This window comes from Dermochelys coriacea, chromosome 5 (genome assembly GCF_009764565.3).
Source record: "Dermochelys coriacea isolate rDerCor1 chromosome 5, rDerCor1.pri.v4, whole genome shotgun sequence".
Lineage (NCBI taxonomy): Eukaryota > Metazoa > Chordata > Testudines > Dermochelyidae > Dermochelys > Dermochelys coriacea.
The window spans coordinates 592038-604231 of record NC_050072.1 but is presented as its reverse complement, the minus strand read 5'-3'; the positions used below and the strand labels follow the sequence as shown (position 1 = coordinate 604231).

The 12194-nt window shown below is 59.9% G+C and overlaps 1 protein-coding gene across 4 annotated transcripts in view; it reads left to right on the top strand.

Annotated features, from left to right (window-relative positions):
• The first annotated feature begins 2781 nt into the window (after positions 1-2781).
• TLN1 (talin 1) overlaps positions 2782-12194 on the top strand; it is a 142788-nt gene continuing 133375 nt past the window's right edge. For all 4 annotated transcript variants that reach the window (XM_038401695.2, XM_038401689.2, XM_043514657.1 and 1 more), the window contains exon 1: positions 2782-3047. The gene's annotated coding sequence lies outside the window, so the exon portion shown is untranslated. The remainder of the gene's footprint in view (positions 3048-12194) is intronic.

Below are 12194 nucleotides of genomic sequence, written 5' to 3'. Positions count from 1 at the left end.
AGTGACGCCGGAGGGCGGGGCCGAGGGCTGTGAGTGACGGGGGAGGGCGGGGCCGAGGGCTGTGAGTGACGGGGGAGGGCTGGGCCGAGGGCTGTGAGTGACGCCGGAGGGCGGGGCCGAGGGCTGTGAGTGACGCCGGAGGGCGGGGCCGAGGGCTGTGAGTGACGGGGGAGGGCTGGGCCGAGGGCTGTGAGTGACGGGGGAGGGCGGGGCCGAGGGCTGTGAGTGACGCCGGAGGGCGGGGCCGAGGGCTGTGAGTGACGGGGGAGGGCTGGGCCGAGGGCTGTGAGTGACGGGGGAGGGCGGCGCCGAGGGCTGTGAGTGACGGGGGAGGGCTGGGCCGAGGGCTGTGAGTGACGCCGGAGGGCGGGGCCGAGGGCTGTGAGTGACGCCGGAGGGCGGGGCCGAGGGCTGTGAGTGACGGGGAGGGCGGGGTTGAGGGCTGTGAGTGACGGGGGAGGGCGGGGCCGAGGGCTGTGAGTGACGGGGGAGGGCTGGGCCGAGGGCTGTGAGTGACGCCGGAGGGCGGGGCCGAGGGCTGTGAGTGACGGGGGAGGGCGGGGCCGAGGGCTGTGAGTGACGGGGCAGGGCGGGGCCGAGGGCTGTGAGTGACGCCGGAGGGCGGGGCCGAGGGCTGTGAGTGACGGGGGAGGGCGGGGCCGAGGGCTGTGAGTGACGCCGGAGGGCGGGGCCGAGGGCTGTGAGTGACGCCGGAGGGCGGGGCCGAGGGCTGTGAGTGACGGGGGAGGGCTGGGCCGAGGGCTGTGAGTGACGCCGGAGGGCGGGGCCGAGGGCTGTGAGTGACGGGGGAGGGCGGGGCAGGATGAGCTGGGCAGGGTGGGAAGGGCGGGGTCAGTGGAGCAGGGCAGGTTGGGCGGGGTGGGGAAGGGTGGGGTCACTGGGGTGGGGCGGGGCAGGATGGGTGGGGTGGGGTCAGTGGGGTGGGGCAGGATGAGTTGGGCGGGGTGAGGAAGGGCGGAGTCAGTGGGGCAGGGCAGGTTGGGCGGGGTGAGGAAGGGCAGGGTCACTGGGGTGGGGCGGGGCAGGATGAGCTGGCCGGGGCGGGGCAGAAGGGGTGGGGAGGGCGGGGCAGGATGAGCTGGGCGGGGTGGGAAGGGCGGGGTCAGTGGGGCAGGGCAGGTTGGGCGGGGTGGGGAAGGGTGGGGTCACTGGGGGGGCGGGGCAGGATGGGCGGGCGGGGTGGGAAGGGCGGGGTCAGTGGGGCAGGGCAGGTTGGGCAGGGTGAGGAAGGGCAGGGTCACTGGGGTGGGGCGGGGCAGGATGAGGTGGGCGGGGAGGGGTCAGTGGGGCGGGGCAGGTTGAGGAGGGCGGGGCGGGGCAGGCGGGGCGGGAGGGCGGGGTCAGATCGGTGGGGCGGGGCAGGATGAGGTGGGCGGGGAGGGGTCAGTGGGGCGGGGCAGGATGAGGTGGGCGGGGCGGGGCAGGCGGGGCGGGGTGGGGAGGGCGGGGTCAGATCGGTGGGGCGGGGCAGGATGAGGTGGGCGGGCTGGGGCGGGGAGGGTGGGGTCTAATGAGTGGGGCGGGGCAGGATGAGGTGGGCGGGGTGGGGCGGGGAGGGCGGGGTCCGATCAGTGGGGCGGGGCAGGATGAGGTGGGCGGGGCGGGGCGGGGCAGGCGGGGCAGGGAGGGCGGGGTCAGATCGGTGGGGCGGGGCAGGATGAGGTGGGCGGGGAGGGGTCAGTGGGGCGGGGCAGGATGAGGTGGGCGGGGCGGGGTGGGCGGGTTCAGATCAGTGGGGCGGGGCGGGATGAGGTGGGCGGGGCGGGGTGGGCGGGGTCAGATCAGTGGTGCGGGTCAGGATGAGGTGGGCGGGGTGGGGCGGGGTGGGCGGGGTCAGATCAGTGGGGCGGGGCAGGATGTGGTGGGCGGGACGGGATGGGTGGGGTCAGATCAGTGGGGCGGGGCGGGGCAGGGAGGGCGCGGTCAGATCAGTGGGGCGGGGCAGGATGAGGTGGGCGTTGTCAGATCAGTGGGGCGGGGCAGGATGAGGTGGGCGGGGCGGGATGGGCGGGGTCAGATCAGTGGGGCGGGGCAGGATGAGGTGGGCGGGGCGGGATGGGCGGGGTCAGATCAGTGGGGCGGGGCAGGATGAGGTGGGCGGGGTCAGATCAGTGGGGCGGGGCAGGATGAGGTGGGCGGGGTGGGGTGGGCGGGGTCAGATCAGTGGGGCGGGGCAGGATGAGGTGGGCGTTGTCAGATCAGTGGGGCAGGGCAGGATGAGGTGGGCGGGGCGGGATGGGCGGGGTCAGATCAGTGGCGCGGGGCAGGATGAGGTGGGCGGGGCGGGATGGGCGGGGTCAGATCAGTGGGGCGGGGCAGGATGAGGTGGGTGGGGCGGGGCGGGGTGGGCGGGGTCAGATCTGTGGGGCGGGGCAGGATGAGGTGGGCGGGGCGGGATGGGCGGGGTCAGATCAGTGGGGCGGGGCAGGATGAGGTGGGCGGGGTCAGATCAGTGGGGCGGGGCAGGATGAGGTGGGCGGGGCGGGATGGGCGGGGTCAGATCAGTGGGGCGGGGCAGGATGAGGTGGGCGGGGCGGGGCGGGGTGGGCGGGGTCAGATCTGTGGGGCGGGGCAGGATGAGGTGGGCGGGGCGGGATGGGCGGGGTCAGATCAGTGGGGCGGGGCAGGATGAGGTGGGCGGGGCGGGACGGGGTGGGCGGGGTCAGATCAGTGGGGCGGGGCGGGATGGGCGGGGTCTCTTGCGGGCTCTTGGGACAAAACGAGGGGGGGCGGCTGCTGCCTGCTGGACCCTGCTCGGGCCCGGCGCTCGGAGTCCGCCGCCTGCCTGAGGGCGGGTCCGTGGCGCCGCCTGGCCCTACTCCGGCGGGGCCGGGCCTTGCCCACAACCAAGATGGCGCCCGGCTGGCTTCGCGCTGGGGGTGGGACGTGGCGGTGCGAGCGCGCAGCGCTACCACAGAGAGTCAGCACAGAGCGTCTCCCTGAGGGCGGGGGGCGTCGCTCTGTCTTTTCCTCCCAGCGAGTCGCGTCCGGAGCAGCGCCGCAGCGGGACCCGCCTGGCGCCCCAGGTAGGCCCGGGCGGGTCAGTGCTCGGGGCGGCGCGAGAGCGGCCGGGGCCGGGGCCGGGGCCGGGGCCGGGGTCTGGTGCGCGGGAGCCTGCGGTGGGGCGGTGTGTGTGGGGGCGGGAGGCCAGGCCTGGATGGGGAGGCCAGGCCAGGCCAGGCCAGGCCAGGCTCAGGGGAGGTGGGGGAGAGGCCAGGCATTGGGGGTGGGGTGGGGGAGAGGCCAGGCTCAGGGGGTTGGGGGGGAGGCAGGCCAGGCCAGGCTCAGGGGAGGTGGGGGAGAGGCCAGGCATTGGGGGTGGGGTGGGGTGGGGGAGAGGCCAGGCTCAGGGGGTTGGGGGGGAGGCCAGGCTCAGGGGGTTGGGGGGGGGAGGCCAGTCTGGGGGGGAGGCCAGTCTGGGGGGGTGGGGAGGCCGGGCATGGGTGGCGTGTGTGCCCAGCGTGCGGGTTGCAAAGCGCAGGAGACACGTGTTGCAGGGTAATGATCAATCAGTGGCTGTGCAAGCCCCGAGCCTGGTAGACAGCCGAGACAGACCAGCTGACTCAGTGACTTGCTGGCGGAGAGGATGGGAGCTGCTGTGGGAGAAGGCAAGGTACCCTGCATCTGACCCCCAAGCTCCTTTTCCCTGCTGTTGCAGCTCCCAGACTACCTGTCTGCCAGGCTGTGTCACTAACGAATTTAACAGCCTGGCAGCTGGGACTGGCTCATTTTACTGACCCAGCACAGCGGGACAAATGCCTTCAGCAGATACCATCCTCCCTGCCTGTCACTTCTGCTTCTGGACCTCCCCAGAAACGTTCTCTGACAGTTCCATGAACACTGAGCAAAGGGGCCTCTGGCCTCAGTGTGGGGTTGGCCTCCTGTGCTAGCTCCTCCCTGACCACTACAGGGAGCAGCACTCTACTGCCTGGGGTATGCACTCACTATTCGTTTGAAGTTGAAGCTCTTGCTTCCTGTTTTTAGCTTTTCGGCCATAGCTTGCTTCTTTCTCCCTGTGGGATGAGCAGGCAGCAGCTTGGGGGTGGCAGGCAGCTGCACAGAGGCTGTAGAGTGAAGTTTCTCTGCTTTCCAGCCCAGCCCTTACTCCATGATGGCTCTGTCCGGCTCTGCTCAGTTGCTCAGACTGAGTCCAGTTCTCTTGCCATCTGCTAATTACAGTAACATTTGCATAAACAGGCCTTGCTGCAGGAAGTAGTGGTTAGTAGGAAACTTGCAAAGGTCGAGGTCTCGGGTCTCTTCAGTTTCTGCAGGATCTGAGCTTTCATTTAAACACCACCCACAAATTCTAGCCCTTCTCTGAATGCACTTGAGTGCCTGAGACTGCAGACAGGGAGCTCTTGGGTCTCTGCTGCCTCTGGTAGTTTTCCAAGCAACCTCAGAGTGAGATTAACAAAGCCTGGGGCAGTTTCAGGGCTGCTCTTTGGGTTCCCATGGACAGGCTGGGGGGGTAAGTCTGATACCACTGTCACACTGCTGGTCAGAGAAGCTTGAGTGGCACAGCCAGAGCTACCTGCAGTGAGGGGGACCCAGAAAGGCTGGGGGAATAGCAGAGTAATGGGGATGTCCCTTGGAGCAGCCAGCTGGCTGAGGGGGTGGTACAGCTCCTTTCTGCCAGGAGCTGTGGTGAGGAGGAGGGGAGCTTTGAGTTGATCAGTTTCCTTCTAGCCAGAGATGAATCTGAAAGATGCTTCCAGATAGGGTCCAGTTGAAACATGTGCTAGGATTCACTGCACCTGGGGCAAGGGGTTGTGCTCTTACACCTCTCCTTATTGGTTTCTCTGTGGGTCTGCTAAAATCCTATGCATTGGCTTTGTTGCTGGCTTCCCTCAGTTGTGCAGCCTGTCCTTGTCCCCCTCTCTCTGGCTGCAGTAGTGGCAGTGTTGGGCCCGTCTGTGTCAGGTTTTCACAGGGGCCATGGTCCTGCGGGGCCCACCAGACTGCTGAATCTTGCTGTCCAGGGAAAGGCCAAGGCTTCTCTCCTGGGCTGTAGGAGGATTGGAGTTTATTTCCCCCTCCCTGTCTGCTCCACTGCTGTCTCGGCTGAGCTGAGTCAGGCGCTGCTCACTGTTACTCAGGCGGGAGGAGATGGGGCTATGAGGAGCTGAACTCTGGTTGTGTGTGCTGAGGTGGGGTGGGGTTTGCTGCCTCCTGCCAGGAAATGCAACGCAGGCTGCAACTCCCGCTGGAGCTCTAACCTCCATCCCTCTTCTGCTGCCCCCTGGACTGTGCTCCCAGAAGTTATCCTCTCCTCCCTGTACTGGCTTCTGCACAGGCTTGTGTCCTCCACTGGAAGTGTTGCCTGGAGCTTCTGTCTCCCTCATGCTGCTGATTCCATGCCTGTAGGGCAGGGTTTTGTGGAACAGGTTTGTCGTCTGCCCAGTGCCAGAAGGGGAGGGGATAGGTTAGCTGAAATGGCCTGGGAGGTGATAGCTGTCCTCAGAGGGAGTCTTGCAGGTTGCCTTGGCATGCACAGTGTAGATGCTTATGGGGGGGCTCCTTTGGGGTGTGTGTGTGGGGAATGGAAGAGGGGTTCTTACTAACTTTGGCATACAAAGTACAGAACCCTTCCCAGAGCTGCTGGTGGTAGGAAAGTGTGTGGGCAGGTTGTAGCGGGGCACTGTACCTTAAGGAATGTCTGTTAACAATAATGCCCATCGCACGTGGGTGAGATGATTCTGTCCCGTTTCTCTGCGGTGTTCAGCTGAGAACTGGATCCTGGATGCCATGTGCATCTCTTGGTCCTGACCCAGCTTTAATCTGTTGGATGGAAACATTGGGTTGCCCTTCTGTCTTGGTTCCCCTGCTGCAGCTCTCTGGGGTGAGGCCTGGTGATTCTGTGGTTCTTAAGGTCTGTGTGCATGTGCGCATGTATACGCGTGTGCACGCGCGGATAGCTGATGGTCTCCAGCATGTGTGGATGGATGCATGCTGTGGGGAGGGACGTTGCCCGGTTCAGCTAGGCCAATCTCAGAAACAGTGCCTGGGTTGCTTTGCCCTCTGATTCTGCACCTTTTCTTGTGAGGGGGCATCATTTCTGAATGACCCTTGAGTACTTAGGGAAAGAGCAGTGTTTTGTTTGTTTGTTTTTTTTTTCCTGGGAGGGGGTGTGGGAACATGGATATGAAAGTGGTAGCAGGTTATGTGTTGGCTCTGGGGGTACCTCTGCCTCTCCATCCCTGGACTCAGCCCCAGCTGGTCGTTGTTCTGAGCATTTGAGCAATGTAACTGTTTCTGGCTAGATATGTGATTAATGGATGTGCATGACTGATCTAATTGGGCAGCAAGGCCAGGCAGCTGTGGTGAGCTAGGCACTTTCCATCTTTAGTAATTCTCGTGCCCTGTGACTCTTCCTCCAGGTTCCTCACTCCCTCCCCCTGAGTTAAAAGCTCTGCACTGGATAAGGCTTCCTGGGCACGTTCCAGATGCTGAGCTGTAAAACCACTGGGGTTTACTCCACACCTCCCAGGAAATCTCTCGCCAGCAAGAATCTCTTGGTGACAGGCTGGATGGCCTGCAGTGTTTGGTTTGCAGCCATGTTTCACCCCTGCCTGTGGCGTGCCTGACCTGCTGCTGGCATGGATAAATTGGGTCACTGAGCTAACGAACTTGTATCTTTCTGACTCTTTCTGAGCACTGGTTTCAGAGTAGCAGCCGTGTTAGTCTGTATTCTCAAAAAGAAAAGGAGTACCGGTGGCACCTTAGAGACTAACAAATTTATTAGAGCATAAGCTTTCGTGAGCTACAGCTCACTTCATCGGATGCATTCGATGAAGTGAGCTGTAGCTCACGAAAGCTTATGCTCTAATAAATTTGTTAGTCTCTAAGGTGCCACCGGTACTCCTTTTCTTTCTGAGCACTGTAATCGCTTCCTGCCAGGGATTTCAGGGTGGGAGCTTTAATGGGGCACCTACTTCCAGTGGGGCTTTAGTGTTGGAGTGAGTTTGTCCTCCTGAATCCATCCCTGCTGGCAAGTGTCTCATCTCGGGCACTGATTTCTCCTGCCATGGGGACTTCACACCCTCTCTTGGTAGCAGTAGGCTGAGTTTCTTTGTTGAAGGCAGCTTGCTTGACTGCATCAGCTGGTGACTCCCTGGGGACGTCCCAGGGCCCCTGGAGCTGCTGTCAGTGATGAGGTAGGGAAATTATCTCTGCAAAAAGAGCAGCAGGGAGAGACCTAGGCTGCCCTGGAGAGACTGCGGGGTCCCTGTTGTACAGAGCCCCTCAGGGACAGCAACACAGCATCATATCTACACGCTGCTGTTTTGATGGAGGTGGGGTGAGAGGGTTTGGTGATGAATTGAAACATTAAAAAGTAACCGTGGGAATCTCCCTGAAAGAAAGGTGGTTGATGCCCCAAGCTGAGGAGCCAATTATGCCTCCCAAATGTGCTCTTATAGCCTTGACCTGCTGCACAGGATTTGACAGGGTCTCTAGCTTATTACAGTTACTCTGAATGATAGACTCTGGGCCCTGGGGCTGGGTGATGTGCATCTCAAAGGAAGGGCCTGATGCTGCCAAAGTGGTGGATGTTATTTCCACATGGGAGGACCAGAGCAGACATGTCAATCTGTCACTAATTGGCTCCTGTCCAGGTGGATGCTGGCTGGAATAGCAGAGGCAAACTTGAAAAAACATTCGCTCTTCTCTGTTGTACAGTGACTTGGTCAGTTCAGCCAGCTGCTGTCACCCTGCTCAAAGTCTCTAGAGCTGCACTTTCCTTAGGAACAGACCTGCTGTCACACGTAGGCACAATCTGCCTCCCCAGCTCTCTCGGGCACTGTGTAAAGCTGGTCCTGCAGGGGCCCCCTGTGCTATTTCAGGCATACTTAGCCATTGTCTGCACTGGCAGTTATGGGAAAGCTAGCAGGGTTACAGCTCCACTGGTGGGAGTGCAAGTGCTAATTGGGGACAGGCATTTTTACCACTCCAAGCAGCATCAGGCAGTGGGGTGATAAACACTGGTGGCTGGTCTACACGGGCATGCCCACTATTCCTAGCACCAGGGCTAGTGCAGAAGTGGGAGAGGGGCTATCTGCATCACAGCATACCTGTGAAATCGAGTGAGCTGACTGCCATCCAAGGCAAGGCATGTTCAGCATTGTCGCTTAGGAAATGCCTACACTGCAATCAGAGGTGCATTTGTAGCACATGTAGAATACCTGAGCTAGCTGTAATCTAGGTATCACAAGTACCAATACCAGCAAAACTGGCAGCATGGACTTTGGGGTGGGCTAGCCACCCAAGTAAGTACCTAGGGTCATGGGTGGGCTTGTACAGCCTGCACTGAACTCTCTGCTGCTGCAACTTCACTGCTGCTAGTATTCATGGTAGCTAGCTTCAAGCTAGTTTGGGTGTGTCTACACATGCTGCAGTCACACCTCTCATTGCGGTGTAGGCAATCCATGGTTCAGGACTTAATCGTGACTATGCTGACTGGTTAGTACTAGTCAGCATCATGAGAGTTTGTGATGGAGCATGCCACACCAGAGTGTGCACTATTTGAATTGAATTTAGTGATCATATGTTCAGAGAGGATGCGTGCAATTAGTTTAATTTCTACCTGATGAGATTCTGTGCATCATTATTTGCATCTTCCAGGCAGGCTCTGTATTCAGCTGGTTTGCAAAGTGATCCTGGATGTGATGGAGATGAGGGAAGGATGAACTTCCAACGCCTCCCATCGCTATAGCTTGTCATGGCACCAAGCATCTCTAGAGGTTCCTAGCCCCAGCAGGAGAAGCACCTTTTGTCCCTTGTGCCAGGACTCAAGGTTTCCTGCTCCTCCTGGTGCATTTTCCAAATAGCCATTCAACCCCTTGGAAAATGATCCAGATATTCAGGTGGAAACTGAGTTTCACTTGCACTTTGAAAATTGCACTTTGGGGATGGAGATCCTAGTTTTGGAGGGGGTTCAGCCACCAAAATGGGCTGGGAATGAAGAGACTCCCATCTCTATTAACCACAGTGTCACCTCCAAATGACTCTCTGAAGTTCACATCTACCCTGCTGTGGAATCAAAACAAAGGACATGCAATAACAAGCCCCTGCTCGCTCCTATGTTGCTGTGAGACTGAGGGCTTCACAGAGGGGGTTGCACTGTGCATGTTTGACAGCTGCTTCCTCTCCTGTAAAGTGTTGGGGGAAGCTATTATCCTTCCTCTGCAGGACTGTCAAGGAGAGCAGCATGCCCCTACTTCTGGCATGCTGGGGGTCCAGAACTCTCTAGCTAGTCCGATCTTGGCTACATGTATTGACACGCAAGCCCATACAGTCAGCCCTTGTGGGCCCATGAAAGATCCCATGTTAGTGCTGGTGCCCATTCCCTCCTGGAAAAGCAGCAAGAACCAGAAGAGTGGGGAGGAAGGAGGCTGATTGCTCAAACCTGAAGAAATTCAACCTGTTACTGGGGAAGCCTCCATGGCTGCTAAGAGAGGCTCAGCCCCAAGCCTGCTGAAGATGGGGAGAGGGCACATCAGGGGCCTTCCCAGGGTAATCAGGTATCTTGCTAGCACCATGAGTTCAGAGTTACAAGTGTGAAATTCCAGGGGATGGCAGTGGCAGCAGTTCTGTGTCTGCGATGGGAAGGGTTAATTTTCATAAAGAACAATAGCAGCATCTGTGGGCACTCAGCAGGATACAGCGTGACAGCAGCTCTGACGTCCTTCCGGCTTGGGCACACAGGCTGGCCTCTAACCCAGGGTCAGGAGGAAGTAGCATCCCTCTTTGGTAGCGCACAGCTGCATGTCAGAGGGGCTGCCTTCCTCAGAAGCCCCCATCCCTCTTGGTGCTAGGCTGGCCATAGGTCCAGTCCTGCATGGCAGGTCCTGTCGCGTGGATGGATGCAGCTCGGTGGTGGTAAGAAGGGAAGAGTCTCACCCTAGGGTTGGAGATCACCTAGGTGCTCTGATCCTGGTGAGGCTGCTCTCTCACACATGGGCTGTGGGCAGGGAGAGCCGGGACTCCCGCCTCTGGCTCAGAAATGCCATCTTGGGGAAGCAGGATGCAGAAAGGTCCATGTTGTGCTTGGTCCCAGGTGGGGTGGCAGCTGTTATAACTACCCAGCCACATGTCTGGTATGACTTTGATCCCCCATTTCCCAATAAGGGGAGCTGGCCTGATGAAAAGAGCAAGGAGAACCTGGGAGGTGGGGCTCGGGTGGGCAGAGTCTTGTCTTGCCTGTAGGGCTGCTCTAATGGGACATCCCTGGGGGCCCAGGCTGCTCTTGGTGTTCGCTCTTCTTGGGGCCTGACACACTCTGCTGTTTGGAGCCAATTCATAGAATCACAGACTGTCAGGGTTGGAAGGGACCTCAGGAGGTCTAGTCCCACCCCCTGCTCAAAGCAGGACCAACCCCAACTACATTCTAGCAGCCCAGCTCTGCAAGAGGCACGGCTCTCGTCCCATGCATGGTGCACTGGCACCTTGGGGGTTATTTATAGCTTGCGCTGTCAGTGCCCCCTTCCCAGCCTGGCAATGTTTCTGTTTGGGCCTTTGGAGGGCTGGGGGCCTGAGGGAAGGTGACTGCGGGGGGGAGGGTGCCAGAAGCAGGTCATTTTGGAATATGATCTAAATGCTGTAAATTATCTGGGTACTCTGCAGTCCTCTCACCATTGTTTGTGGATATCTCGCTAGCACCAACAGAGTTGTCATCTTCTGTGTGTGAAGTACTAGCCCCATGGCTGGCTTATGTGACTGGCCCAAGGTCACACCGGGAGTCAGTAGCAGAGCTCGGCGAAGGACCCCGATTTCTGGGCGCTCTCCAGTGCCCTGGCTCTGCTGCCTGAGTGTCAGTCTTCTTCCCCCACCCCTCTGCTTTGGAGCTGGCAGCAGAGCGCTGGGGGAAGGAGGGGACATTAGAACTTCCCTCCCCTTTGCCTAGCCATGGGACAGGATTGCTGGCTGTGGAGATCCAAACTTGCTGGATTCCTGCCCTTCCGAGCCCAGGAGGCAGAGTCTGGCTCTCAGTGCTGGTGTTGGCGCTTACCCTGCAGAGTGAGGGGCTGGGATTCACTTCCACAGCGGGAGCCGTGTTGGCCTTTACTGCAGCCATGTCTGCTCCCCAGTGGTGTGCAAGGGGGGACTCAGGTCACCGGGTGCTCTTGAGAATTCCTGCTCGCAGGACTGGCCTGGCAGCGGGGCTGGCTGGAGCTCTGACAGCCCAAAACAAAAGGCTGATTGTGCCCAGAGGAGAGGGCACTGGGGCAGGGCACATAACTCCAGTTCTCCCCCATCAGCTGGGATGTGTCTGTCACGCTTGTGGTCTGAAGTGGGTGCTCTGGCCAGAGCTGGTGTCGCCTGGGACAGAATGCAGATGTAACCCAGAAAAGGGGAACTGCAGTGCTGGCTGTCCTGCCCCCACAGCCTGAGCACCAGGCTGGCTGCTCCATGGGCCCTTTTCAGAGACAGATGGACAGTTGGGGGGCATCCTTCTAAGGAGCAAGGCTGTCACTACCTGGGTGTGGGGAGCAGCGTGCCCCACGGAGTGCCCAGGAACCCCCCAGCCATGGGGTGTCTGGGTGGGAAACTTAGTGAGAGGGAATTTTTGACTCTGTTCCTTCCGTAATTAATCTCATGACTTTCCAGTCCCACTCTGCTCTCTCCTCTCTGTCCCCTGCTCTGGTGCCTAGCTTGGCTGCTCAGTGAGCTCCCTGGGGCCTGGCTCCCTATCCAGTAGGCTGTTTCCTTGGCCCTTTAAATCTGCCCAACAGGATGTTTAAATGCTTGGACTGTGGCTTCATCGCTGGCTGTTAATTCCATATTTGGTAGCAGTCATTGTTTACTCCTTGTCTCCTCTGCCCCTTTCTTGTCCTTGCTGGGGAAGGCAGTAGGGGGAGGGGGCATTTTTTCAGAGTCATTAATATTGGTGAATCGGCTGGTTTCCTGATAAAGGGGCTGGAGGAACCTGGAAGGGTGAGAGAGGAAACCGAAAGGATTCAAATAGCAGAGGGAAAACAGATTGCTCTAGAGTAACAGCACTGAACTGGGAGCTGCTCCCAGCAAGGGGCTTGTCGAAGATAGAACCAGGTGGAGCTGTGGCTTGTAGAATGTCTTGGGCTGAGGACTGGTGTGTTGGCTGGGGGGAGTTGGAGGGGAGTGGGTCCTTTGCCCCTGTTCCCAGTGCCATTAAGGATATAATTTCATTTTTTGGTGGA